We start from the raw sequence: 23,969 nt of genomic DNA, 5'->3' as shown, positions 1-23,969 counted from the left end.
ATGCTTCTGTACCTGCCTCCCCAAAATCAGGCCCAGGGGCCTCATCCCTTTGGGATGGGAGATGCTGTCCATCAGGGCAGCTCTTGAAGTGCACACCAACTCAGGGGGCTCCGTGGGGCACCTGAGAACCACATAGGCCCTTGGATGGTGCCATTCTAGGATTGGCACCAACCAGAAGAGCGTAGACATTTTGTTCCTTATGTACCAGGAAGACAAACAGCAACAGGTCTGCAAATATCAATGACTGGCCAGCGGTGTCTCCTCGGGAGTCTCCGTCCTGAGGGCTTTGTGCCACCCGGGCTCTCTGACAGCGGCTGAGGTCCAACTGGAAGAAAGCAAGTGCAGTCCCTGGGACTTCTAGAAAGATTCAAGATGCTGAAAATGTTAGCAAAAGGAGGGGTGCTGCAGAGAGGCCACCCCTTACTGTCTCCTGTGCCATGATGCTCTTCCTGTTGGCCACCAAACCCATTCTGAGCAATGCTCTTGGTCTGGAAATATGGCGTCTCTGTGTTCAAGAGTGTCTGTGCCAGGTTCATGGCAACATTGGAACACGGTCACCTGCACACGTAGCTTCGCTGGGCCTGCATCCTTATCCTTAGGAACAGTTGGGGGGCAGAGCCAGGGCCCTGCACACCCGGGACACATGTCCACTGTTTTCCCATACTCCAGGGATCCGGGGTAGACAGCAGCCTCCAGCGTCAAGACCCAAGGGGCACAAACTATGGAGATCCCCCTCGGGGCAGGAGGTGCCCGGGGGTTCTGCCCAGGCTGGGTTTCCAGGGCATGCTGAGCCCACAGCTGTACATAGGAGCATGACCCTCAAAGGCCAGGTCACAGGTGACAGTGGTTGGGAACCGTGGAAGGTCGACGTGAATGGTATTCCAACAAATTCTATCGCCGTTAACAGTAAAGAGGCTGCACCTGTCGGCTGCACCTGCACAGGCGAGAGGGCGAGGGAGGGGCCGCAGGAGGGTGAGAGGCTGATCTCTTGAGCCTGTGCAGGTGGCTCCGGGTCTTCTTCGGGCTCCCTCTACCAATGTCTGTTCTGAACCTGTGGCTCTGCCTTGGCTTCTGGGACTTCTCAGGGCCACCAGGCTGCACAATTCCAAGGGACGCCATGACCCTACGTGGCTCTAACCCCATCCCTGAATTCGGCCTGGACCCTGAGGATTAGGTAAGTGGTGACTGGAACCAGGAACTAGATCTTACTCCCTGCTCCCCCTGCCAACCTTTGAGTCACTATTAGTGCCACATTCCACAGAGCAGGAACTTTCCCCACACCCAACATCCTGCCCGAGTTTAAAGACTGAGATGACACAAAGGAAGACATGAGACCCTGCAGATGGGCTAGGTTTAAGGGACATGAACATAGTGGAGGTGTCCCTTCCAGGGGACCTTCTACTGATGGCGCCTGCTAAGCTTGACCACTCCTATTATCTGCCATCAGTAACTCTGTTGTAACTGTTCCTTGTAGAGCTCAGCAGTGCATGGCAGGGATATGTTATGGATTGAGAGTCTGCACCCCCCAGAATTCATATGTTGAACCCCCCCACCATATGATAGTACTGGGAGGTGGAGCCTTTGGGGGGTAATCAGGGTTAGATGAGGTCACGAGGGTGGGGCTCTCATGATGAGATTAGTGCCCTTACAAGCTGGCCTCTGTGACGGAAGGGGCAGTGTTTCATCCTTCCTGGAACCCATATGTACTCTGGGTCTGGATTAGCCTTTGCTGCATGAAGTGTTTCCATCAAAAAGTCCCTCGCTGGACTTAGAGGACGCCTCCTCCGCTGTGATGATGTCCACACACACTTCACAGCTCAATGAGTGTAGCCGGGGGCTTGCACTTAGAAAGTTCACTGGTCTTACCATGGTCACTGCCATCCTGAAGGAGAGGGCTTGGTAAACAGTGGAATGGCCTTTTGAAGATCAGGGTACAATGCCAGCCAGGTGGCAATGCCCTGCATGGCTGGGACAAGGTCCTCTGGGAGGCTGATCTGCTCTGAATCGATGTCCATATCTGGTGCACTTTCTCCCACGGCCAGGTTCACGGGTGCAGGGGAAGCAGGAGACGCTCCCCTCACCACTACCTCATGTTCCCTCCTGTCCCCACAACCTTACGCTCTGCTGGTGGAGAGATCTTCCTCCTAGGATGGGAGGAAGGCTTCTGCCAGGAGAGACAACGTGGTGCCCTCGTATTGGAAGTTGAGACTCCCACCTGGACACTTCTCGTGCCTGAGAATCAGCAGCAAAGAAGGGAGTGGCTGTGCTGGGGACAGCTGACCACCAGGGGGACTGGACTGTTGCTCCACAAGGGAGGTTGCTGAGAGCCACAGCCGAGTCAGAGTCGGAATGACACATAGGATTTGTGCCAGAAGGGAGTGGTTGAGAGGTGATGCCAGCGAGCCCTTAGGATGATGATGGTTATGTTAAGCTGTGTATTCAATTGTATATTAGACCCCTGCTGTCCACCTGGGCTCCCTGGAGTTCTCGTGGGGATTCCTGGAGAGTTCAAGTTGGTTGAGGAAGTTCCGGAAGACGGATTTCCAGTCGGTGGTTCCTGGAAGTCCCGCGTGGGTGGCGTTCAGGGGAGTGCGGGGAATAAAGGAGTTCCTGTTTTGAACCTACAAGTGCCTCATGGCGGCTCGGTTATTTTGTGCCCAGCCAGACTGCGGCAGGAGGTGAGAAAGACGATGTCCAGAAGAGAGGAGATGCCAGGGAGCATCTTTCAGCATCACCTCAGCCTATGATTCAGATCAATGGGAAACTGCAGCAGCCCAGTCCAAGTGGGAGTACCAAAGGCCCTTCAGGAATGGAGGTTGGGTGGCCACAACCAGTGAAGGACCTTGACCCGCTGAGGCGCATACTGCAGGCAAAGGGAACGGAGGATGGTGTAGGAGTTAGCCATAAATACCAGCTGTGGCCATTTAACCAGTCACAGAGTGAAGGCTATAATTGTTGGGAGTATTTTGTTACTAATAGGTTTGCAGTATCTGTGTAGAAACATGTATTTATAGGGAACCTGTGGGTCTCGTGTGTATGTGCATGCATGCACACACAGATACATAGTAAGCAAGTGTCTTGGCTCACTTCTCTCTCATTCCCTTGTCATGGAACACAAGGTGTGATGACTTTAAATGTAGTATTTAAGCAGGGGTCATTCAGCATCACGGCATTTTAATTAAGAGACAGTAGACCTCGCTGGGAGACTTTTGACCTCCTCTTCTGGGGAGGGATTAATGCATTTTTGCATGGACGCAGGACAGCTGTTTCCTGTTAGGTGGAGTTGTAAGTTTGCTACAGTCTTTATTCACAGGTGAAGTGTGTTGTAAGGAGACATGTGTGGGTGCCAAGGTGACAGAGGAGGGACTTGTGACGGTTAATTTTATGTGTCAACTTTATGGAGCATAGGGTGCCCAGGTGCTTTGTTAAGCACTATTTGGGGGTGTCTGTGAGGGTGGGTGTGGATGAGATTAACATTTGAATCCGTGACTGAGTAAAGTAAGTCGCCCTTCCAGTATTGGGTGGGCCTGAAGAAACAAAAAGGAGAATTCACTCCATCTTACTTTTCCAGCTGGGACGTGGGTCTTCCCCCTGCTGTCCAGAGACAGACTGGAACTTGACACCATCACCTCCTGGGTCTCCGGCTTGCCCCCTGCAGATCTTGGGACTTCTCTGCCCTCCTGACCATAGGAGCCAATCCCTTATAATAAATTTCCTGATACAGTTTATTGACATGTATTTGTTTGTTAATTGCCTATCTTCCTCTGCTTAAGTGTAAACTCCATATAGAACAAAGACTTTGTTCTTCCGGTTACCCTAGCAGGAGCAGGGCCCAGCACAGTGCCTGGCACTCACTAGATGCTCAATAAAGACATGTGAAATCAAATGAATCCATGAGAAGCTGGTGATACCAGAGAAGCTAGAAAAGAATTAAGATGGCAGAAAATGCTTTGGAGGAGACAGAGGAGAGAGGGTCAAATGGGACAGTGGATTTGGCGATTAGGAGAATGTGAACTGTTCCAGGGCAGAATCAGTGGGTGGTGAGACTGAAACTGGGGTATAGTGGGGGAAAGGAGCCAGTGGAGACACCGAGTTGGGACAGCTCTCTGAGAGTGACTCTGAAAAGAACAGGGTCCGTGGAAAGCTGCCTTGAAACAAAAGCCGTTTTGTCCCCAAATGAAACATGCTCATCTGTACCTGCCCCTCCTGTCCATCCCTTCCTGGGGCTTCTCTCAGCGCACACTCCATGAATCATCTCTCATTACTTGATTTTTTCCATAGAAGAAGCAAGTTCATGGGCTACAGCCTTATATCCATTCTCTAGGCAGGATCATAATTGATACCTTAAGTGACCTCATTAATCAGCAGGGACAATTAGAAGGATGTCAGTGGAGGACAATTTGCTGGGTCACCTGTCTGGGGAAAGAAAGAAAGGCCACCACGTGTCTGAGCTGGAACAGGACACTTCCACGGGTGACTGACTCCTCAGGTCCCTCCAAGCAGGGAGACAAGCAAGTCCCCGGAGAGGACAGACCTCGGGGGCACACGCTGGCTCCACGTGGTCCAAAATATGATGGAGCTCTGCCACCCTGGAAGCCCTCTGTGGGTCCTGGTTCCTTGGAGACATGTTTCTGCCTTGCTGTAGGGATCCCCGAAAAGACCAGTGGAAACCGCTTCGGTGGATGAGCCAGAGTCAGCTGCAGCGGGGCCACGTGAGCTGTTCCAAGGCGACCTCTGGTGAGTGTTTTGATCAAGCTATAGCTCCTTACGAACTGTACCGTCGTCTCCATCCCTCTTTTAAAACTGTACAAACATACATGGAGGGTGGCAACATTCCTATAAAAAATCATTTCAAATGACCCGTAATAATTGGACCTACTGATGGGGCGCCACATGATAACACAACACACAGCTGAAACTGGGGTACAGTGGGGGAAAGGAGCAAGTGGAGACCCTGAATTGGGACAGCTCTCTCAGAGAGAGAATGATCAAGTCACTCCTGGCTTTTGATTTGTTTTGCTTTCATCTTTTAAAAAAAATAGTGCATCATAGTTATACATAATATCGGGATTCATTCAACCTGATTATACAAGCGCAGAGTATAATTTGCTTCAATTTAGGGCCCAGTACCTCCCCTCCCCTCCCCCTCCCCTCCCCCCTCCTTCCCCCATGCATTTCCTCTACTGATCTTTCTGCTATTTAGCTAGAGTTGTGTTGTTGTTTGTTTTTTTTTTTTTAATGAGTGCATTATAGAAATACATAAAGGTGAAATTCACTGTGGTCTATTTTATACCTTTTTGAAGAGTTACCAGGTGGGAAAACCAGGGAAATGTGGTAGGTATTGCCACACCCTGGCTTCAGTAAGGCATTCAGAAACTCAAAAAGGGGAAGGCGGGCTTCACATTATCACTTAGGACCTGTTTGTGGCCGACTTGACTCCTGTACAGACAGCAGCTGGGACTAAGGCTCCTGTGGCCTGAGATGCAGCTACCTCCTCCATGCCACCCTGCCCACCAGAACTTGTAAATGAACCCCAAATTCTGGAATAACCGTAGATTTACAGAGAAGCTACAAGGGGAGCCCAGAACGTTCCTATTACTCTTCATCCAACTTCTCCTAACACCTTACATAACCATGGTGCATCTGAAAAACTAAGACATAGACGTTGGTATTTTAGCACTAACTGAGTGATGGACTTGATTTGTATTTCACCTTTTTTTTTTCTTTCTGTTGCAAGATCTGGTCCAGGCTACCACATACATCTGTGTTATGATTTTCAATTTCTTCTCTGGGAACAGAGACAGTGCCACTGGTCAACTTCAGCCTGACATGAAGCCAGAGGGCTGCCCAGGGGGATTGAGACCTAGATTCAAAAGACCCGCTCAGGCTTCGTCTAGAGGACAGGCCTGGAAGTCAGGCAAGAGCAAACTTGGGTTCTAGACCCAAACTAGAAAACTAGTTTCCAAGCAGGACATTGCCAGACATCCTTGGAGGTCACAGTTGACTCTGTGACTTGGGGCTCAACTTTATAAGACTAGAGTGTCCCTAAGGAAGCGGGGAATAATTCTGGTCTATCCCTGTGGGTTTCTCTAAATGTTTTTATTTTTCAATTGTTTTTTAAAATAAAAATCTTTCAAAAATGCACACAAGAAAGGATAGAGGATACCATCACGAGCACCTGGGTATTCAAGACCCCCCCCCCCAAGGGACTGCTGCTCCACTGGGCCCCTGGGTGGCTCTCCCTCCCCTTGGTAACAAGCCCCCTCCTAGTATGGTCTCTGCTTTTTCTCCCACAGGTCACCGGCTCTTACCCCAAAGAATTAACTAACAAGGGAAAAGCTCTTCAGCCATACAGAATGCCAGGCAAGTCCCTAAATATCACCACGGTGCACGCACTTCACCCCTCACACCGCTGTGCCTGGACTCCCCCTCATCCACCCCCTGCTACCTCCATCTCTAATTTCTGCTTTCATAATTCGCCGGAGGCACCTCCTCAGCCACACCTCCCTGGTCCCCCCAGGTGCTCCCCTCTGAACTCCCCTCCACTGAACCCCTCTCCCCAGAAGGCACCGGCTCCTCTATTGCCTTCAAGTTTCTGCTCAAACCCTGCAGCGCTCCAAGATCGGGGCTGTGCGTGCTTCACCTCTGGATTCCGAGTGGCAGGGTGATGTGCTTGGTGAATCATGGAGAGGCCTGAAGTTTGGTGTGATCAGAAAGAAAATAGTCTTGAAAACTAGTAGCACTTGGGGTGAGCACCCCAGCTCCACTGGGTGACCTTGGGCAAGTTCCTCTGTCAACTGAAGGGTCAATAATGGTATATGCACCCTCCGTGGAATACTAAGATAATCCAATGACTTCACACAGGTAAAATGCCTCGATCAGTACCTCGTCCACAGTAAGTGCCCAATGGTGATCATGATTTCTGCCAGAAGGGTCAGCACCTGGTAGCCAGAGTCACCTGAATTGGGTTTCCAAGAGGACCTGGGTCAAGGTTTTGGGTGGAATTGAGTTTATTTGGAATTTGAGTCCAATAAGTCAGCGAGGGGTGGGTAGGGGGGGTGACACAGGAAGAGGAGGCAGCCAATAAAGGGTCTTGGGTCACCTTAGGTGCCATCGTGAGTATGCAGAGCTGGAGCCGGGTGGCCCTGGGGAAGGGCTGGGACAGGCAGCGCCTGCACCTTAATTATCCCAATGCAGGGAGAGGAGGTGGGGCCAGCTTCCCTCCCCACTCCTGAGGACAGTAGGTCCACAGTGAGCTATGGCAGGGCATCTGCAGGACCTGCTAGGCACCCCTGCATCCCATGGATACCTAAACAGATGAAAGGGCGGAGGCACATGCCCAGCAGCACTTCTGACTTGTTTGGCATCTGGCTCTCAAGTCCCCCTAGTGTCCCCTGCCCTGGTCTCTGCTTGACTCCATTCTGATCACAACCTCCAAGGGCCGTCACCCCAGACTTATGACAGGGCTGGAAACTAACCTGGGTAACAGCCAGCTGCAGACTGAGGTCCTCTTCCTGGACCCTCAACACCCGGCTGGCCCAGGGGTGGGCAGAGTCAGGATCCAGCTGCCCACTTCTGTCCTCCCCCACCCTCCTGGGGAGGGGGAGGAGCCTCTCTTTACTCCCCCCCCCCCCACAGCCCCCCCACTGGCTCGTCCCTGGTGCCTGACAATTAGGCTGTGTTTATTAAACCATGGGATGCGGTTCTGCCTGCCTGGACTCTGCTTCCCGTAGATTTTCCTGCGAGGACTGCAGAGATCGTAAAAACAACAACCCACCTTGTCTCTCTGGCTTATTTACTAACTTGGCCATAAATAATCAGGGCGATTTGCATATTACTATTTGGCTTTTTATAGCACCACACATCTGAGGGCTGGCAGGCACGCGGGGGCGGGGCGGAGAGGTGAGCTGTGCTCTGGGTTGGCAATGACATTGGACAGGGCTGCTTCTGACTTCCCCCTGGAACCCAGAGGGCCTGGCAGATTCGGCTTCTCCAGGCCTGAATGCAGAGAGGGGAACAGGGTGGCAGTGGGGTGAAGGAGAACCAGCCACAGTCACTGGTCAAGGGCAGAGGTGGGAACAGAGAAAACTCCAAGATGTTCCTTTCTAAGAATGGCTGTTGAGCAGGGGAGCAGAACCTCCTCCCCAGTCTCCTGCAGACCTAGGAGCTGATCAGCACTCAAGCAATTCAGACCCTTGGCTCTGCCATTTTATACTGTGTGACCCTGGGCAGGTACCTCCCCCTCTCTGATCCTTATTCCCTTATCTGCAAAATGGAGGTAATGACAGCACTGACTGACCTCAGACCATCTGTGTGATGATTCGATGAGCTGATCTAAGGAAGGAGCTTGGCGTGATGTCTGGCCCACAGTGAGGGCAGATGTGATGATGATGGTAACCAATCAAATCCTCTCCACTTCTATTTCCATAGCTTACCAAAATTTGTTAAAACAAACAAACAAAACCAATCCCAAACCCCTGACCTACTCTAAGGATAGGGAAGCCCTTGGGCCTCAGCGAGCGAGGCTGTGGCCCTGGGTTGAAAACATGGAGGAGCCTGCAGCTGCAGGGACTCTGCACCGAGGCAGCTGGGCAGGGAGTCGGCTGGGCTCAGAGTGGAACTGCCACCTGTGCCCACTCCCGGGGACCGGCGGGTGTGGGGTGGCTCAGCCTGAGGCCCCAAGTGCCCCCGGGTTGCCGGCTCTGCTCCCGAGTACACACTGGCCCTCAGTACTGCTGGCCCTGCCTTGGGAAGCCCCCTGCCCAGGCCCCCGGACCTGCCCTGCATCCTGGGTCCGCCCTCTGCCCCGGATGCCGTATTCTTGGGTCCCAGCCTGCCTCAAACCTGGGGTGAAGCCCCAGCCTTGACCATGTTTTGGACCCTCTGCCTCCTGGGGGCTGGTCAAGGAGTGTCCCAGGAAACGCAGGAAATGGAGTCCCGCCCTGATCCCCGCCTGCTTGGGCCTCGCCCCTGATCCCCGCCTGCTTGGGCCTCGCCCCGGGCCTGAGGCCTCTGCCAATCCGGAGGCTGAGGCACTCGATACGTCCCACTTGTGGGCAGGCAGCGACCACAGCCATGGGCCTGACCTGGCTCAAGGGCTCAAAAACAAGGTGTAAGCTCACTACGCTGTCACCAGAAGACAAGGTGTTTCCAGTGCCAGCGTGGCTATGCCTGATGGCTGGGATGGAGGGCAGGCACCCTGGGGCGGTCATCAAAGCCAAAGGCCACACCTCCCTGACCATGGCCTGTGCCAGGGGTTCCACTGCCTGGAATCCTCATCCCTTGGCCCCCTGACCTGCGCCAATCCCTGCAGTCCCTCCAGGAATGCTCAGGCCCCCTGAGCAGGTCGCCAGGTTGGCTTGGCAGTAGCACCACATTTATTTCTTTCAAAAAACCTGATCAGAAGCCGTCATCGTTTGTTTCTCTGCTTATTCATCTCTCAAACTAGAGGCTAGGATCAGGAGAGCCGGAAATTTGGCTTTTGTTCACCCTTTTTTCAGATGCCCAGTTCAGCCAGCAAGGTGACTCTGGGTCCACTATAGTTAGCAGTGCTCGCCCCCGGTGCCCAGCCTCTGCTGGATGTTCAGGGCCTCTTTGGGGGATGAATGAACACAAGCAGCAGAAGCTCCCGCTTTGGCTATGGCAGACACCATGGTCCTGGGGCACCTTTTGCTTTTCCAGGCCCCTGTGGTCTGAATCCTCACCAGCCATTTTCTCCTTGGGCGCTCACCTGCCTGGTCCCCTCTCATTTGTGTTTGTTCAGATACTCATCTTTCTGTCCCCCCACCTCCTGGACCATCAGATCATCTTCATGGACTACCTCTGGGCTGCCAGAAGCCACAGCCATGGCCAGAATTGACCCCTTGGACGTCCCCTGAGTTCTAGTAGAGAGGGAAAGGAATCAGCCAGGAGAGCCCAGAGTGCCAGGAGCTGAGGGTAGGGGCAGGGGCAGGGAGGGTCTGATGCCAGAGAGGGCAAGGAGGACGAGCCAAGGGGAGGCTGTGGCCGGGAGGGAACTCTGAATCCAGCCTTCAGGGGGCCAAGGGATACAGAGCATAATCCATTTTTGGCAAAATTGATGGATAAGTGTGCCTGGGGGTGTTATCAATGGTTCTCTCTGGGTGGCAACATTACAGCTGATTTCTCAAAATTCTCCATTATTATAGTCTGCATTTTCCAAGTTTTCTATAATTAGAATATATTTATGTAATGGAAACATGTATCAAAGGAAGGGAAGGAGGAAGCCTGGGAGGCGGAGGAGGCGGAGGCAGAGCTGGCGGAGGTGCACAGCACCAGCTGGGGCAGCCCTGCAGGTGGCGCTGTTCCCTGCTGGGGGGGGGGGACCTGCCCGAGCATCCTGGGACTCCTCGCCTCTGGGGCCACGTTGCTCAGCTCCCAGGCAATCAGTGTGGGATTTGTGCAAGTCATGGGGCTCCCGTTTCTATTTTTTTTCTCTCTCTTCTACTTTGTGTTTTGTAAGAATCTAATTTTAAACTCTCCAGATGCCACATTTTTGATCTCTTTCAATTGATTCTTTGCAGAAATGGAGTCATGAAAGTGTCATGAACCTTTGGAATGGAAAAGGATAAAAAGGCCTTGTCCAGGCCGCCGAGCCTCACCTTCATGGCCTGGGTCCTCCCCAGCCCCACCTCTGCCACAAAGCTGAGATGCACAAAGGCTCCACCCACCTGCATCCTGGAGACCACAGAGGACGGCCTGGTGCCGCTAACTGCATAAGAGACCCTCACTCGTGGGTTGGGGAGAGACCTTGACGCAGAGGCAATCTCATACTCCTAATTCCCATGGCTATTTTCTCCGTGCCCTGCAGACATTTGCCAATGTCTGAAGACAGCTTGGTTTCCGCACTGTGGGGAGGGGTGCAGGTGGCAATGTTGTTCAATGTCCTACAAGTAGAGGAGAACCCCCCAACACAGACATTGTCACTGGTCCTAGATGTCAGTAATGCTGTGGTGGACAAATCCTGCTGGACAATGCGCCAGGCTCCAGGCCAGGCCTGTTCACGGGCATCATCTCATTCTGACAGTCCGGCGCCTGTGGCTCTGACGGCTGCCCATTCTTGGGTCATCCAGACACTCCACGAGGCTGGTGGCTTCTCAGCACTGAGGGCCACTGCTCGCTGCTTCTGTGCCATCCTAGTGAGAAGAGGGGGGCTTGGGGATCAACTGCTTGAGTTCAAATCCTGGTACCACCACCTTCCACCTCCCTGAGCCTCCGCTTCCTCATCCATACAACGCAGACACCTATTTCATAGGGTGCGTGTAGGACTTACAAGGTTGAATGCAGGTACAGTGCGGAGCAGGTGGTAAGGGCTCAGTAAATAGTATTCCTTAGTATTGTTACCCAGAGGCACACAGGGGATCACAGGGCACCACGACTGGCCATAAGTGCAACATGTCTGTACCAACACGCACGGAGACACACACTCAGCCGCAGCTCCACAAGACCTCTTCAAGGCCTTTATATCCTGTTACCACCATCGTCACCCATGTGCACGGCCCAAGAGGCTGGGAGCACCATCCTCATCTTCCAAATGAGGAAGCTTTTGGCTTAGCTTCGTGAGGGGACTCGCTTCGTGAGGGCACCCCCACAGCAGGACACCAGGATGGGACAAGACCCCAGTGCAGGGAAACTGCTGGCCTCCTCTGTGGTGGGAAGTCAAGCAGGAGAGAAGCAGCACTTCGCACCTTCAACCCCCTGACCTCGATGCATCTACCAACACAGCCGCGTCCCACCACGGCCCGTGACCTCAAGGGAACCCAGATGCTGGCAAGAGCTCAGAGCAAGACTGAGCAGGCACCCGTCAGGTCCTCTGAGACTCCGTGGTGGCACTTTGAGGCAGCAACATTGGGACCCAACCTAAAAATAAACCCTTACGCCTTCAGCTATTTTTATTACCAAGTCACACATTCAATGACTTCCATCAGGGGTGTCCATGGCATACGCGACAGGTGACAAAACAGTAGGCTGCCCATTCTGACGGTCCCTTCATCGCAGATGCTTTAGAATGGTGAGGCCTGGAAGTCCCATGGTCGCCGTGTGTAGGGTATACCCTGGAAGTGCCACAGACAGAGGGACGCAGAGAACAAGGAAGGTGATGGAGAGGGCCGAGGGAGGGGCAGGGGGCAGGACAGTGAGCGCGAGATCCTGGCGGGAGGGCCCACCCCTGGGGGACAGCCGAGGCAGACCCCCGCCTCTGCCTCTGGACCTGGCTCCCCCCTGGCCTGGCCCACTGGAAGGCTCTGCGTGCTTCTGCTGGCCTCTAAGGCTCTGTTCTGTGTCACCCTCAACTAATGGTCTTCAGAGAAGCAGAGCATGAAAGGTGGCTGTAGCGGCAAAAACACAGGACCCTCTTCACAGGAGAGGCCCCCACAGGCCCTCATTCCAGGTGGTGTCCCTCCCCTGTCCAACTCCCTTGTCCCTCCTGTGCCCAGTTCTGCCTTCAGGTCTGGCAACCCTTTTCTGCTCCGTCTTCCAGCTTTAAAGATGGTGCAAACTGCTAGATAAGCACAGAAGCCATAATTCCAAACAGCAGACTCCATCAGCCTAGGCTGGGTTTAATTCTCTGGTCAAGAAGAGAATCCAGAAGCATCCATTGGAAACCCTCCCCCAAAGTGCCCCTTCTCTCCCTGAGGCCTGGATCTCCCATGCACAAGGGTACCAGCCTCCCCTCCTGCAGGCTGGCTGGATGATGAGCCCTGACCCTGGTAGCAGACCTGGGCTGAGGTCCATCTCTGGTGTGTACTAACCACTTAGGCTTAGGACACTGACTTGACTTCTCCAAACCTCAGTCTTCTTATCCGCGTTTGCCTCATGGAATTGTGAAGAATAAATGAGGCAATTCACTGAGTCTTTAATACTGTGCTCAGAACACGGTAAATACTTAAAACGTGTACAGTAATGATTATTCTTGCCATCCATACACACAATCTATAAATCTATAATATTCTGAACCTGGTGAATTTGTGAGTCCACCCATTGAAATAAAATACAAAATTTTAAGTGAATATATTGTATATCATTGGGGGAAAGTCCTTGGGTATCTTCAGAAGTTCAGAGGGGTCCATAATCCTGATGGTGCCAATTAGGAGCTTGGGATGATACTGAATAAAGGTCAGGACTGTGAACTCTGAGGTCTGATTGCGTAGGTCCAAATCCTGGCTCTGCAACTTACCAGCTGTGTGACCTTGGCAAGTGGCTTCACCTCTACCCTCTGCCAGGTTCCAGGTTCCATCTCCACCACGGGGATCATCATGCCTACCTTGTGGGGCTGCAGAGAGCACTAAGACTCTGCACTTCAAACTAAGGAGAGTGCTGAGCAAGTCTACATGTTATATATACATATGTCTCACCCCAACACATGCACACACATGAGTATTACGTTATGATCAAGAGCCACTGTTGAAAGCCTTGCTTTGGGTTTATCCCACCTCTTCTAGCTCATTCCCTCCTGCACCCCCTTCTCTGCCTTGGAATCTCCACTTCTCAGCATTCCCTCTTCTTCTGAATCTCCAAACACTCATCTGAATCAACAGGGATAAGAAACAAGGATGGAAGGTGGGGTAAAGTTTGGGGTTCAGCAACCAGCCTGGTGGGGTGGGGCATGCAGGGAAGCTGGAGGTCCAAGGCCTGTGGATGCAAAGGCCCTGGGGCCAGGTCTGACTTGGAGTCAAGAGCCAGGAGCTGAATGAATCCAGCTGCAGGGAAAGTAGGTTAGCGAGTCACATGGGGTCTGGTCCTGGCCCAAGGGGGCATGGCTCCGGGCAAGCTGGGCATGGACCAGCTAGCGGGTCAGGTATAGCAGGGGTCATTGTGTCCTAGGTACCAAGATCCTGGGACCAGGAAGCTAAGCGCTTGGCCACCCTCTGGTATGGGTGGAGCCTCTTGAGAATTAGAATGGGCTCAGGACTGGAGATCAGAAGGCACTGCCTGCCAAGGAACGGGAGCAGAGGCGGTAGAGAGCGATATTCAACAATCAAATTAGAAACATCACAAATTGCTGGAAATGAGACTGAAACTCTGCTCGGAGCAGAGCGGGGCAGTGATCAATGGTATCGGCAGGGAGCGGGGCAGCAATCAACGGTATCGGTAGGCCTGTCACGCCCTCGCAGATTCATGGAGAAAGTGGCCCCAGCTCCCTCAGCTCCCAGTAAGACACACGTGAGGATGCGTGCTCACCCGCACCAGGATGGCGATGAATGGGGTGGCCAGAGGGGGCCGGCACAGGGGATGGACTCCGAGAACAGCCTGCTGGCTCCCACATCAACTCTCTCCATGACTCACAGCTCTGGGTGGTGATTAGAGGGGAAAATGTTGAGAAATATATGCTTACTCCAATCCCACGCTCGATCGGAGTGAAACACACACATCATTAACCATAAAAGTAGGATTAAGACAACAGAACATTATTTGCAAAGGATAAACAGATATGGACACAAACAGAAACCTGAACAGAAGATGTAAACCTGAACCAACCACGTCTGCATAGCTCCAGGGCTGCCCAAATGCAGCTTTTCAGCCCTGCCTGGGTCAGGTGGGTCCGCCACCCGACCTGGCTCCTCTGTACTTCGCAGACTCTGTAAAGGATGTGGTGAGGACTTGAACCTAAGCAACCAACACCCTGCCATTCGGGGGAGCCCAGGGCCCCCAGAGACGGCTGGAAAGGCCTCAGAGAACACGCTGAGTAGCCCACAAATTGACAGCATCCAGATACCTGCAACCTCATTGGAAATGCAGAGCCGAAGCCTCCCTTGGACCCACTGAGCTGACTGGGCAGAATCCCAGATGGTCCACATGCAAGAGACAAGACCGAGAAGCTCCCACCTAGATTGCTCTGTCAACCTTGGAAAAACTGGGGCCTCTTACGATCCACATGAAGAATCACCCCTTCTTTAATGTGGTTTAAAGCTTCAGAATCAAGTGAATGAAAACAAGTGAAATCAACAGCCATTCTGAAGATTGATTTTTTTTTTTTTTCAAACTGCACATACTTACTCCTCTCCCTGGCTTCCACCTAGAGTGTCTGATACCCCAGGAAGTCAGGGCTGAGGGAGGGGGATCTCCAGGTAGAGCATCAGTGTGTAGAGCTTCGCCCCCACCCCCTTGTGAGGGTAGGATGGGAATGGGAGACCTGTGGCCCACAGAGGGGCATCCCCAGAATCTTCAACCTCTGCACTGATGATTCTAGAAACAGGCAATCAGTGCCTCCCAAGCAGGAAGCACCAATTCTAGCTAGACACACGTGAGAAGTGGCTTGGGGTTTGCTCTTCGGCAATGTCCATCTGATAGCCTCCCTTGGGCCCGCTGAGCCACATTTGCTGTCAGACTTTGTGACCTTTCCCCAGGCCTTCAACAACAGTCCTCATGTCCCCTAAGAGCCTCCTGCCTGAGTCAACACTCTGAGTCCTCCAGTGTCCATCTTACAACATAAACTAAGTTCTTCGTCATTCCGGTCACTCTCGCTTAGGTACACTTGAGTTTGCCCATGGCTGTCTTTGGGTTTGGGTGGGGAGGAATGGATGTATGCTTTTCCCTATTCTCTTACATCTAACTTTGGATCAATTGGAAACGCATTGCTATTGTAAAGACAACACAATAACAACACTACCAAAAAAATTAAATACAGAAGATAAAAAAAACAAAAGCCATCCTCGTGCCTATATAATTAGCCCATGGCAGTATTTCCTGCCTGCCTTGTCCACGTGTGTACGGTGTCCTTACATAGCAATGTATATATGTCATGCATGGGCCATACTACAGCCTGGGGTTGTTTTTTAACCTGAACATTTTTCTATGCTGTCCAGTCTTGATAATTGTCCTTCACCCATCCTCCACCCGCCACCGCCATAACCCCCCGCCCCCTGAGTGTAACTGAGAACTAACTTCAGTCTCCTGAGGTTTGACGAGTTCAGAAGAAAAAAGGAACAGTTTCTCCACCAAGCTTTTAAATGGCCCCCATGACAGTCTTCAGACTGTACCCCTCAGGGCTTCATGAATGTGACAACTCTTTGGAGCCAGGACTCTCTCCCTGTACAGGTGTCACCTGCTTGTGGGGAGGCGGGGGAAGGCGCTTAAATGCACAGGACATTCATTCACTTATTCATTCACTGCACAAGTGTTTGATGTTTGTAATGGTGACCATTACTCACCATTAGTCTCATGAACTCATGGAGCGTCCTGGTGGGGGTGACATTGGCAAGGCGGCAGAGCACAGGGAAGGGAGGGGATAGACATTTGGTGAGAACCCATCACAGGCCAGACATCAACACACCTACATCAGCTCACAGAGCCCTTTCTTCAACTCTCCCATCTCGAAGATGAGAAAGAGAAGTTCAAGGGTCCTTGCTGACGGTGTAAGAGCCAGCAATGGTATTGCCAGAATTTGAATCCAGGACTTCCCGACTTCAAATCTCTTTTTTGATTCCATAAATTCTCACTGAGATGATGAAAGCCTGTTGTTTCTCTCCCGACCCCCCAATAGGCTCTAGAAACTGCAAAAGGCCATCCTGAGGCACCCCCAACCATGTGCGTCAATTATTTCATAAAAGAAAAGAAAAAATAACAAGATACTGCCTTGTCTCAGGGGCCTGATCACATTTAGAGAAAGGAAGGAAAAATGAACTTTTCTATAGAGACACCTCAGCCAGGAACATGATTTAGACAACGGCGTAATTTAGACAGCTTATTTTCCATTTGACCAGCCAACATGCATCTGTGCAATTTAGACCTTTTCGGTACCATTCGGGCAACCTGCGTACCCCAGAGTCAACTCGATGCGCTCCTTATCACCATCCGACATTGAAAACCCCACCTCCCCTTTCATAATTACTCCAGGCAATCAGCACCAACTGATCAATCAAACAAAGAAAACTGCAGGTTTGAAGCTTTAATTAAATCTATCCGGCACTATCTAATTAAGGAAAATCTTTACTCTTCTACATACTCCAAAATAGAAGGAGCCCACTCCTCCGGGATGCTGCAAATAATCTGCCCTGTCAAGGCCTCTGCCCAGCTTACATTGGAGGATGAGCCCAACAGAGAAAGACAGCTATTGTTTTCTCCCTTCCTTTGTGCCCAAGTTCAAAGTACATTTCAATATGGAGGGAGACGGGGCTGGTGTAGAAAAATCCTATGTCTGACCGGCTCCCCATGGATGGAAGCTTGTTCAGGCTGCCAGTTCTCCTGGAGCTTTCTCCTTTCTCCCCCACGAGACCGATCCCCTAAGAGGCTGGAGGGCACTGCTCCGAGCAGGGGCAAGGTGCTGACAACTCGCCATCTTATTAGCATAGGGCTTATTAGCCATTCTGACCCTCAGCATTTTTCTCTGCAAAATGATATGAAGACAATGCTTATTGGATTGTTGAGAGGAGTAAATAAAATACTGTGCCTGGGAAACTTCAACAATCAAACAGAAGCGGGGAGCAATAATCAATACCGGGCACTTAAAAGGAGGAGCTTTGTGGTTGGTGGATGTTTCCCGGCCTGTCTTGGTCTGCAGAAAGTCTTTGTGTCTCCATCCCCCACCCACCCTGGGCTTTGACGGCTTCCTACCTTTCTGAATTTCTTTATCTCTGGACACTGGTGAAGTCCTGTTATGATTGAAGCTCAGCTGGATTATCGGAGCTGGGATCTGTGGCTGTTTCCTTGGCTTTGTAGGGTTTACCTAAGTCCGAGATGTGCCTTGCGTGTGAATATGTGGCTGTAGAATTTTGGACAAGGAGGAGGTTGGATATACTTCCACCAATTGGCCTGAGCATCACGAATTGGTCAGATCACTAGTTGAGAGCCCTTTGGTGCCAAATAATTACAGTGGGACAGCAGAACCAAAGGTATAAGCTTCCTCCCTTCTGCCCTTTGACAGGGCTGTCACTGCTTAATCGCAGGATAAAGGTGGCAACGGTAATGGGGAGACTGAATCTGGAGGGCACAGTGACACACGGGGATGGCCCGTGTCGGCTCAGAAGAACATTTTCTGTTTGGGGCTGAACTGAAGACACCACATCGCTGGCCTCCAAGAAGCTCAGGATCCTGATGGGGTCAGAAGTCGCTTTGATGACCACCAGTGAGACTAGGCTTTACTGTCTGCATTACCTTTGCCATGTCACCCCGGGAACCCCCATTGAAGCAGCTCCAGGCACAGGATCAGTGCCATGGTGTATGCCCAAGTGTCCATCCTATCACCAGAAGTTGCCTTTAAATTTCCTTCGTAAAACCTGCGGGGCCCTTCCTGAGAATGGAAACCCCATGCGCCCCACAATCTGACACAACAGGTCCCTCTGGAGCCACCTGGAGATAGGTGGGGACACTGACTCTTACCCCTCTCCTGTGACAACTTCCTTGGCCACCCTATTAATCAACACCTTGATAACCTCGCTCCCTCTTCCTGGGCGTGAACTCACCAGAGCACTGACCTAGAGGTCTTGTTTTGGTTTGGTCTATCTGACCCATCCGAATGTGAGGGCTGTGAGGGCGTGGACTTTGGGTTACTCTTCCTCTCCATATTCTTAGAGCCTAGGGAAGAATCCTATGCACAGTAGATGTCTGAGATATACTGGTGGGATGGAATCTTTGTTAAATTCTTATTAAGAGGAGAGGAGTAGTGAGATAAGGCCAGGGACTGGGGTCCAAAGGCTGGGAGGAGCGGGCAGGGGTGGGTCCCACTCACCCCCTTCACCCTTTACCATCTCTCCACCCAAAACCCCCTCAGGAACACAGTGAGTGTCTGAAGGCCTAGCATGTGCCAGGCATGCGACTCTTGCAGAGGATACGATATGGACACCAGCATGAGGTCTACCCCGGGATGACATTAAATTCAGTCATCCTCCCTTAGCCACAGGAGGTTGGTTCCAGGACCCCCCACAGAGGCCCAAACCCTCAGATGCTCAAGCCCTAAGCCCTTCCTATAAGTGATGAGTAGAGCTGGGCACAGTGGCGCACACCTATAACCCAGTGGCTGGGGAGGCTGAGACAGGAGGATCGAGAGTTCAAAGCCAGCCTCAGCAATGGTGAGGCACTAAGCAACTCAGTGAGACCCTGTCTGTAAAGAAAATACAAAATAGGGCTGGGGATGTGGCTCAGTGGTGGAGTGCCCCAGAGTTCAATCCCCCTCCCTCCAAAAAAGTGATTAGTAGTATTTGCATAGAATCTTCTGTCATCTCCCTATATACTTTAAATCACTTGTAGATGACTAATAGTAGCTAATACAATGTAATTGCTATGTAAATGATCGTTATACTGTACTGTTTAGGGAATAATAACAAGAAAAATCTGTACACGTTGATTACCGATACAGGTTTTCTTTCTGAATACTTTTGGTCCCCGGTTGGTTGAACCTATGGATAACTGGAGTTAACTGTATCTTAAAAACCATACAGAGGGAATCATTACTCCCAAAAGAAAAAAAAAATAGGGTGGTGTCATGCCGATTAATAATATTGGCTCATTATTGTGACAAAGGTATCATATGAGCATAAGATGTCAATAAGGGAAAGAGCTGGGGTGGGGGACATGGGGCTTCCCTGCATTATCTTCACAACTTTTCCTTTTTGACTTGATTAAAAGATTATTTTTTAGAAAAGTAATAAATAAATGCAAGGCTCCTCGAGCTGCGGTATCAGGCCATACTGGAGGGAACGCAGGCAGTATCTCGAGAAGACCAGGACAAGGCTGTTCTGTCACCAAGGCAAGAGATGATGCTGGGCCAGGTGGCACAGAGAAGGTAGTTGGAAGAGATGAACTTCTGGATAGAACAATAATTTTAATATGATATCATTTACTGAGCGCTTGCCATTTGTCCAGAATTTTCTGGGTATGTAAAACCTGGGTGGTTTGAATCTCCACAAATGTTCTAGAGGCAAGAACTGTTACAACTCAACTTTGCAAATGTAGAAATTGGGACAAAGTGGCTTTCTCAAAGTCATGCTGCTAGCGAGAGGTAGAGCAGGGACTTGAACCCAGGTAGACAGGCTTTAAATACAACCCCCACACTCCAGGATGTGGGCTAGGGATCACCAGAACCATATCTCAATGCCAAGAAGAATCCAGAACATGTCAGGAGCACAAAAAATTGCTTAAAAATAAATCACACCTTACAGTTCCATGGCCTAATGCTTAGGCACAAAGGCCAGACCATCCAAGAGCTTCATCTCCCCCAAAGCAAATATGGCCACGTGTCAGTTCTGCAAAGCGAATGGACTCTGCTGTCCTGAATCCTCACCTACCTGGCATTTCTAAATGTCAGGACTCAGAGCTGCCCATGGCTAAGGAAACTCTAGCTGCAGTGACAGATAAACCCCGGACTCCCAGAGGGCTAAGTTCATGGGCAAGCTGGTTTCTCACTTGCGTAAAACCCTATCAATCCGCAGCAGGTGGGAAAGGGTCAGTTCTGCTCCATGGAGTCATTCAGCATCCAGGATTCTCCTGGCTTCTGACTGGAGGGAAGGAGAGAGAGTAGAGGCCCACAGGGAGCTTTCCAGAGCTCTGGAGGGGTGAGGTCTGGAGGGGTGCATGTTGCTTCTGTCCACTTTCTCCTGACCACTAAGTCAGGTGGCCCCGGAGGCTAGGAACTATTACCTCTGGCTGGGCATCTGCTTCCCCTGACGGGTCTGCATCGTGGAAGTGGAGCAAGACTGCTTGTGGGCTCTTCACCTCCCTGTCACATAGCTTAACTTGGAATGGGAAAATGGGCCCTCATGCCAAACACACAGGGTGGCTTTGTTAAAGGAGTCAAGAGCAGGGCCTGAGTGGACAGAAACAACCCCAGACCATGGGGGCACCGTATAGCCCATCTTCACACATCCCTGGTGTTCTTGGTCACACAATTTCCGGACTGGAGGTGGCTGTGGCACTCTTCTGGACTTTGATCTACATCTTGTAAGTCAAAAGGACACAGCTGGCATTGAAAAGGGACAGGACTGAGTGACAATCATACAGAAACCAGTGGTCTGGTCTCCAGGGCCCAGTCCTGGCTCTTGGTACCACAGGAAGCTCACCCACCTGAGAGTGCAATAATTTGGCTCTTGGTTCACTTAAAGGATAACAATTGGTTTTCCTTTAGATTTAACTGTCTTTCCTAGAGATAAAGAAATCAACACTTGGGCATCTGCTTATTTGGGTACCATTTCTGCCAATAAAGAAATGAAGGTAAGGCTATGATTAATTACAAGTCCAAACCCACCTCTACCCTGAGGACAACATCCCTGGGTTCTCTGGGTCCTTGGCACAGCAATTTCTGTTGCCCCAAACATTCAGGAAATAAGAGTTAAGGATCAAGAAGGGGACACTGTCCTAGCTCAGCACGGCCCAGTGGGCAGCCACTTGCAAGGAAGTGCAGATGAGAGCCTGGAGGTGGCCAGCTCCATTCGAGGGAATGCTGAATCTCTGACCAACAAGGCACCGTGGTCAGGGCATTCCTGACCACAAGGCTTTGGGCCTGAGCCTTGGGCTCCACAGGATCCTCTATTTTGCCTGTTACTGAACAGCAGGCTTGGCAAATGAACAAGGTGAGTCTTTGCTACAAATTGACTTTGACCTTGAACCACAGGTTCCTACTGTGAATGAAAAGATTGCTCAGGACCCCGACACTGCTGCCCACCTGGCTTTGTAAATCACCTGCTACCAACCCCTCCCCCTACCACGTCCGCCCAGACCCCCACTTTGGCAGTAGATGAGGGAGCACATGGTACCCCATGGGTCACTGCAATGGCTTTCCAGAACCCCAAGCCTGGAAGACCCCACTCCCTCCTCTTCCAAACCCCCGTCAGCTGACTTGTGTGAACTTGGATGTGAAGCGGATCTGGGAGTTGGAATATGTGCCACAATGTGTCCTGCCTCTCCAGGCCTCCGTTTCCTTAGCCATTAAAATGGAGGTCATAATTCTTACTTCTAGGAAGATCATGAAGATGGAAATACAGCATCAAAAGCAGGTGGCATGCTACAAGTAAATTTTCATTCCAACCTCCTGACCCTCTTCTAAGATCGTCTGAATCATCAGAGTTCACAGTTTAACGGACAAACTGAGGGTTGCCCCTAAAAGCCCCTAAAGTACGTTCCAGATGCTCCAGGCCCACGGTTGGGGATGGTGACCTCGCTGCTGAGGACCTCAGCAGGTATCCTCCCACTCCAGGGCTGGCCTGGTGAAGGATCCAAAAGTAAGCTGTTGGTAATGACCCTGCTCCGTGGGCTGCTACTCTGTCCCATGAAGCTCTGTCCAGCAGTAAAGCTGACTTTGACCTTGAAAGCCCACCTCAGCCGCCTCCTTATTCCTCACAGATAACTGTCCTGATGAAATACACAGCTCCCACCACAGGGTTTGCCTCTGGATGCAAATTTGCCAGCGTTTAGGGTGAATCAGGCATATTTACTTTTCTGATGTTAGGGGTTTGATAAAATCCATAATGTCTTTGGCCTCAAGCCCTCTTCCTATTAATTATTAAACCCTTGTGTGTTTCGAGGGTAATTGAATCCGTGTTTCTAATTAGTTTACACTTAATTCATCAGAACAATTTTTAAAGGGCTGATGGATGTCCCAATAAGCCTCATGGGCAGTCTAATGAATCTTTATTTAAAAATAAATTGGACACCTACCAAACTGTTAACAGTGGTTACCTCTGGGGAATGGGGCTGGGACAAGGGCCTGGAAGAGGAGGCACTGGGAATGTTTCTCTCTGTACACTGTGTGCTGCTTGACTTTTCCAAAGTGGCGAGTGCCCATGACTTGGACTATTTCAGAGAAACTGCTGAGAAAGGAAAATGGGTTGGGAAATGGAATCCATGCAATGAAACCAGAGAAGTAAGAAGGCATCTTGGGTGGGCAAAAGCCTGGTTTCCGGCTCTAAGAGACCATAGTTCCCACCTCCTCTAGCCACTTAGCAGATTAGAGACCTTGGATGCTTACTTAACAGGTTTAGTAACTACCCACTACTTTAGGACCGTGTTGCTGAATGATTAGATGACATGCATAATGCCAAGTTAAAATCTTACTGCATGTCCCCACCTCTCTTGGGATGTGTGTCAGGCTCCCACAAGGCCCCGGTCATCTGGCCCTGGCCATTCTCCCACTTTCCCACTACACTCCTGCTACAGGGAATCAACCTTCATTAATCTGTCAATCTGCAGGTCACCTTCCTGTGGATTTTTTCCTGGACCTGTGTGCATGCTCTTTTCTCAGTCTGAAACACTTCCTTTACCCTTCCCTCTATGCCCTATCGGGGATTCCTTCCTTCTGAGAACATTCATTGATTCACTCCCTTTAGAAATATTTGTTGAGCATCTACTATGTGCCAGGCACTGTGTTAGTCCCTGGAGTCACAGTGGAAAGTAAAAGAGAAGGAGTTCCTGTAAATATGGAGCTTGTTGTCTTGATGGGAGATGGACATGTGTCGGAAAACCATGAACATGGGAAACCACAAAGGATGGATGTGGGGCCACCTGAGCAGGTATTCCAGGATGGTTAGGCTAGGAGGTGGGGAAGGTGTGTCCAAGAAGGATTCCCTGGGTGAGGAAGTGACCACTGAGCTGAGACATGAAGAGTCAGTAAGAGATAAACAAATACAGGGCGCAGCCAGAGCGAGGGCATCACAGACCTACAGACAAGCCTCAGCTTCCTGGGTCCCCGAGCTGATCAAGCTCCACTGTCTGCCTGATTCCGCATCTGTCTCCCTCAAGATCCTGTAAGTTCCTTGAAGGCAGAAGCTGTCTTGTTAACTGTTGTGTCTCCAACACCTGGCACTCCCAGTAGGCATTCAATGAATGTCAAATCAATGACGAGTGAATCAACGCATGTGTGACAGGCACATAATGGGTGTTCAGTGTCACCATGTCTTCCTCGCCCTCTCTGGCGTCTCTGCTCTGTTTCAGTCCTAAACAAAGACGTTCCCCTCATTCCCTGGGTCCTCTTGGTCACCTCCTGTCCACTAGAGCACATTCCTGAAGGACTCTGGGCAGAGGACCCT

At 51.1% G+C, this 23,969-nt stretch overlaps 1 protein-coding gene across 1 annotated transcript in view; it reads right to left on the bottom strand.

Moving 5' to 3' along the window:
• The window catches only part of CSMD2 (CUB and Sushi multiple domains 2), a gene marked incomplete at both ends in the record, with an annotated part of 546,906 nt that overhangs the window by 453,347 nt on the left and 69,590 nt on the right, over positions 1–23,969 (bottom strand).

This window comes from Spermophilus citellus, assembly GCF_964194105.1.
Source record: "Spermophilus citellus genome assembly, chromosome: 9".
Classification (NCBI taxonomy): Eukaryota; Metazoa; Chordata; class Mammalia; order Rodentia; family Sciuridae; genus Spermophilus; species Spermophilus citellus.
The sequence above is the reverse complement of the archived record's forward strand: the minus strand, read 5'-3'. Positions and strand labels throughout refer to the sequence as shown.